The sequence below is a fragment of the Carya illinoinensis genome, chromosome 5, assembly GCF_018687715.1.
Source record: "Carya illinoinensis cultivar Pawnee chromosome 5, C.illinoinensisPawnee_v1, whole genome shotgun sequence".
NCBI classification, from domain to species: Eukaryota; Viridiplantae; Streptophyta; class Magnoliopsida; order Fagales; family Juglandaceae; genus Carya; species Carya illinoinensis.
This window is the reverse complement of record NC_056756.1, coordinates 20281513-20287941: the sequence shown is the minus strand read 5'-3', so window position 1 is coordinate 20287941 and position 6429 is coordinate 20281513.

The following is a 6429-nucleotide window of genomic DNA, read 5'->3' as shown; positions in this document are numbered from 1 at the left end:
GTAGCTGCACAGAGTTCTCAGCCTTCATCATCTGCAAAGAAGACTCTAGATGACAGTATGGCTCAGATGGCCAATATACTTCAGCAATTCATGCAGATTCAGGCCACCACAAATAATCAGAACACTCAGGCCATAAATGAGTTGCGAGGCACTATTAATAAGATGAGCACAACCTTGAGCACCCTAGAGAAAGGGAAATTTCCAGCACAACCTCAACCTAATCCTCAAGTGTACAGGCAGCAACAACAGCAAGTGCATAATGTTTCAGGGGATGTTATTGAGACAGCAAAGGCAGTTCTTACTTTGAGAAGTGGGAAGGAAGTTCCCCAACCAGAGATGCCTATAGACACACAGGTAGTTGGCCCTACACCTGAAGATGTAACAGAGAATGATGAAGTTGGGAAAGAACCAGAGGCAGTGAGACCAGAGCTGAAGAAGCCTGTGAGTGCAGATGTTGAGACTAGTAAGGGATACCAACCTGTGGTTCCCTATCCTCAGAGATTGGCAGATGGCCAAAAGAACAAGTATCACACGGAGATTCAAGAGATTTTCAAGCAAGTGAAGATCAATATTCCACTCTTGGATGTCATACAACAAGTGCCTTCATATGCAAAATTTTTGAAGGACTTGTGCACAGTGAAGAGGAAGCTGAATGTGAAGAAGAAAACTTTCCTAACGGAGCAAGTTAGTGCATTGATATTGAGCGAGACTCCTCAGAAGTTTGGAGATCCTGGCTCTCCCAACATTTCCATTATGATTGGTGAATCACGCATTGGGAGAGATTTACTTGATTTGGGGAGTAGTGTGAACTTGCTACCGTTCTCAGTATATGAGCAGTTGGGATTGGGTGAGCTGAAAAAGACCTCCATCATGCTACAGTTGGCTGACAGATCCGTTAAGGTATCGAGGGGTATTGTAGAGGACGTGTTGGTCCAGGTGGACAAATTCTACTACCCAGTGGATTTTGTGGTTCTTGACATGCAGCAGCCGGTCTCCACTATTTATCAAGCTCCTGTCATCCTAGGAAGACCATTTCTAGCTACATCAAATGCATTGATCAATTGCAAAAGTGGAGTTTTAAAGCTTACCTTTGGGAATATGGCACTTGAGTTGAACGTTTTCAACGCTTGCAAGATGCCAGCACATTTTGATGACACAAGCGATCTGAATGCTGTGGAGAGTTTGACACCAATAGATTTTATTTGCTCAACTTCTCCATTCTCTGATGATGATTATATTTTTCAGACACCTGAATTTTTACTTGATGAGAAAATTGATCATATCAATGAAGATGACTTTGATTTTTTTGATTGTTTTGCAGATTCATCTTTACCACTTGAAGTACAATTTGCGGGAGCAAGATGGAAACCCCAGTTTGAAGCTCTACCACCACCAGACATGCTTAAATCTTCAGAGGAAGAAGTTTCCCAGTTGGAACTGAAACCACTTCCTCAAGATTTAAAGTATGTGTTCCTTGGTCCTGAAGAAGGCACTTTTCCGGTGGTGATTTCCTCAAAGCTAAATCAGAAGGATGAAGCCCAGTTGATTGAAGTATTAAGGAAGTATCGAGACGCAATTGGTTGGACAATAGCTGACATCAAAGGCATTGATGCCGCTGTATGTACCCACAGAATCCATCTTGAAGACGATGCTAGACCGGTTCGTGATGCTCAACGTAGGCTCAATCTTACCATGAAGGAAGTTGTGAAAGAGGAGGTGCTTAAGCTACTCGCAGTGGGTATTATTTATCCCATCTCAGACAGTAAGTGGGTAAGTCCAACTCAAGTGGTACCAAAGAAATCTGGTTTGACTGTCATAAAAAATGATAAAAATGAGTTGATTACAACTAGAATGGTTACTGGCTGGAGAATGTGCATTGACTATAGAAAACTTAACTCAGCCAGTAGGAAGGATCATTTTCCTTTACCATTCTTGGATCAAATTTTGGAAAGAGTAGCTGGTAATGCATATTATTGTTTCTTGGATGGCTATTCTGGTTATTATCAAATTGTTGTAGCACCTAAGGATCAGGAGAAAACCACTTTCACCTGTCCTTTTGGCACTTTTGCTTTTACTAGAATGCCTTTTGGTTTGTGTAATGCTCCAGCTACTTTTCAGAGATGCATGATGAGTATTTTTTCTGATATGATTGATGACATTTGTGAAATATTCATGGATGATTTCTCTGTTTTTGAAAAATCCTTTGAGAGTTGTTTGCATAATTTGGCACGTATTCTCCAGAGATGTGAGGAAAAAAATCTTTTACTTAATTGGGAGAAATGCCAATTTATGGTCACTCAGGGCATTGTATTGGGGCATATTGTTTCTTCTGAGGGTATAAAGGTTGACAAGGCAAAGATTGAATTAATATCTAAACTTCCTATTCCTAGGACAGTTAGGGATATTCGTTCTTTTCTTGGTCATGCTGGCTTTTATAGGCGGTTTATTCAAGGGTTTAGTTCTATTGCAAAACCTTTGTGCACTCTTTTACAAAATGATATTGAATTTGTTTGGACTGATGAGTGCCAAAAATCTTTTGATACCCTTAAGAAATCGCTTACCACTGCATCTATTGTGCAACCTCCGCAGTGGGACCTTCCCTTTGAGATTATGACAGATGCTACTGACTATGCCTTAGGAGCTATTTTGGGGCAGCGGGTGGATAATAGGCCATTTGTGATTTATTATGCTAGTAGGACCTTGAATGATGCCCAGAAAAATTATACCACTATTGAAAAAGAATTGCTTACAGTGGTTTTTGCACTTGATAAATTTCAGACTTATATTCTTGGTTCTCCTGTTACTATTTTCACTGACCACTCTGCTCTTAAGTATTTGTTGGCTAAGAAAGATGCAAAGCCACGCTTGATTCGCTGGATTCTATTACTTCAAGAGTTCAACATCAACATTAAGGACAAGAAAGGAGTTGAAAACGTGGTAGCTGACCACCTCTCTAGATTGTCATCATCTCCTTCTTCCAATGTCAGCCTTCCTCTTGATGATAGTTTCCCGGATGAGCAGCTGTTTGTGGTTGATAGAGCTCCCTGGTATGCTGACATAGTCAATTATCTGGTGACTGAGAGAATGCCTTCTGAATGGTCCACCCAAGATAAGCGTCGGTTTCTCTCTAAGGTACGACACTTTTATTTTGATGATCCATATCTTTTTAAATATTGTTCGGACCAATTGATTCGAAGATGCATTCCTGATGATGAGTTTTCTTCTGTTTTGAGATTTTGTCATATGGGTGCATGTGGTGGTCATTTTTCAGCAAAGAAAACAGTTTCAGAAATCTTGCAAAGCGGTTTTTATTGGCCTTCCATGTTTAAAGATGCTTATAATTTTTGCAAGGCTTGTGAGCCTTGTCAAAAATTGGGATCCATTAGCAAAAGAGACATGATGCCTCTTTCCCCTATTCTGACTTTAGAAATTTTTGATTGTTGGGGATAGACTTCATGGGACCTTTTCCGGTTTCTTTTGGAAACACATATATTCTTTTAGTTGTGGATTATGTTTCAAAATGGGTAGAGGCCATTGCTTGCAAAACAAATGACCATCATGTTGTCCTGAAATTTTTGCAATCTTTGTTTGCTCGTTTTGGCATGCCAAAAGTTATTATAAGTGATGAGGGTTCTCATTTTTGTAACAAACCATTTTCTACACTTGTGAAGAAATATGGTATTACACACAGAGTTTCTACCCCTTATCACCCTCAAACAAATGGGCAAGCTGAATTGGCAAACAGAGAGATAAAAATTATTTTAGAGAAAACCATCAAGCCTAATAGGAAAGATTGGTCGGTTAAACTTCTTGATGCTTTGTGGGCTTATAGGACAGCTTTTAAAACAAATCTAAGGATGTCTCCTTATCGATTAGTTTATGGTAAAGCTTGTCATTTACCTGTTGATATTCAGCATCGAGCTCTTTGGGCCATAAAACATGTTAACATGTCACTTGATGAAGCTTCAGGGTTGAGAAAATTGCAGATCAATGAATTGGATGAAACTCGTCGGAATGCTTATGACAATGCTTAGATTGCAAAGGAACGCAAGAAAATTCTGCATGATCAGAAAATTCATCCAAAGCATTTCACACTTGGCCAGGAAGTTCTTCTTTACAACTCTTGCTTGCACGTTTTTATTGGAAAGTTGAAATCCCGATGGAGTGGGCCGTACATTGTAAAGACCGTTCATCCTCATGGTGCGGTAGACATTGTCAATCCGAAGAATGGTAATAGCTTCACTGTCAACGGACAACGTCTAAAGTCATTTCTGAAGGTTTTTGATCCACATGAAGAGATCTTGCTTGTGCAAGACCCCAGGGAAGTGTTTTGATTTGTTTCTCTTTCTTTACAGTTTTCTTTACTTGCTTTGTTTTTATTTGTTCTTTTGCTTTAATTTTATATTTCATGATTGATTGTTTGTTTTGCTTGCTTAGTTCTGTGCACTTTCTTTTCTTTCGCTCGACTCATTGAGGACTATGTCTCTCACTAGTTGGGGGTAGCATGTGTGCACAGTTTCAAAAAATAAATAAATAAATAAGATTTGTGAAATTTGAGCATCTTGGTGGAGTAGTTGAGCGGAATCATTTGCGAAGATTTATTTTCAAGCTTAAACATAGAGCATGATTTTTGATGCATCATATTTTGTTGATATGTGGCTTGAAACATCGGGATGTTATGCTTATTGAGATGAAACTTGATAAAATTTTTGTAGAACGAAAGGCAAATTTTGAAGGACATTTTGCACATGCTTACGCTTGTAGTGTTCCTTATTTACCATTCATTGATTTAACACTGGAAAAGTAAACTGCAGGACTACCGAGCCATGCCAAAAAGAAAAAAAAAAAGAAAAAAAGAAAACAAAGAAAAAAAAGGGGAAAAGGATTTGAAAAGATTAGAATGAAAAAAAAAAAGAGAGAGAGAAAAGGAATAAAGGCAACTTAGTAAACTTTCCTAAGTAAAAAGGGCTAGAAACAGTTATCCAAGACTTTGGAGGTTGAGCGTCCAACCTTTAAAAACAAAGCTGGCGTGAAAACTGCTAAACCCTTGGGCTTTGAGGTAGTTAGAATCAGCAATGATTAATCTTAAGGTTGAAAAATCCTATGGCAAATCATGGCTAGTAATGAGGAACACGCAATCGATCTAGCTCCACACACACATTTGAGTTCTGAGACATTTGCCTTAATTCTATGTGAAAGATTGTTAAGATAGTCTTGGTGGGTATAACCCTTGAGGGTTGAGTAGTAACGTGTCACTTTTGTGAGAATTCAGAATTGTGTTTGATTGTTTTTGTTTGAATTTCGATCTTTATGCAATATTCATCTCAATTAATTTTCACTATTTTGCTCAAGGATTAGCAAAATGCTAGTTGGGGGGTGTGATTGAGTTGAATTATTGCATTTTTAATGCTTTTGGAACCAATATATATTAATTCTTTCATTACTTTATCATTGGTTTTATATGGAAAAATGAATAAATCAAAGTTGTGATTTTAATTGATTAAAAGTATGAATTTCTACTCTAATTTTATCAACTGCCAATTAATATAGATTTTGGTACATTTCGCTCGAGCGGCGGCTTCTAGCCGCTCGAGCGAAATCAGGCAGATTCAAACGCTCGACTTCTGCTCGACAGTGGGCTCGAGCGAGATGCGGGAAAAGAGATCGCTCGAGCGGAGGCATTTGGCCGCTCGAGCGAATTCAGGTAGAGTTGAACGCTCGATATTCGCTCGACAGGCCGCTCGAGCAAACTTAGGCAGAGTCGAACGCTCGATGTTCGCTCGACAGGCCGCTCGAGCGAACTTAGGCAGAGTCGAACGCTCGATGTTCGCTCGACAGGCCGCTAGAGCGAATATCGCATTTTTACAGATCAGGGTTCATTCCGCCGTCAGAGTATATATATGTTTTTTTTACATCTTAGGAGGACTCTTGGGGGGCTGGAAAACTCGATTTTTGAGTAGAGAAACACTTAGAATTCATTTTTCTTTTGATTTTCGTTCAGATTCGAAGAGGAGGATTCATTCAATCGATCATTCACTCAGCTACACAATTTCCAGTGGATCATTCACTCACACTGCAGCAGATTGAAGAACTCCTTGAGGGGTCCAATTGCCACTGCAGCTCAGCCTCCTCCATCGCTTCGAATCTTCATCTCCATTCAACTGGCTTGATCTTTTCAATTCCCTACTTGCTATTTCATTTCAGTTTTGAGTTTCTGAATTATTTTAAAGAATTTTGATTTAGACGTTTGAGTAATTTATTTGTTATTCATTTAATTCATGTTATTTATTCTTATCGTTTCGTTAAGCTTTCATTTTAGTATTGATTACAATTATGGTGGTTTAATTTGAGAATTTGTGATTTGAACATAATGATGAACCCTAGAACATTGATTTTGGGGCTTTTCAATTTCAGTGCATGTTTTGTCAA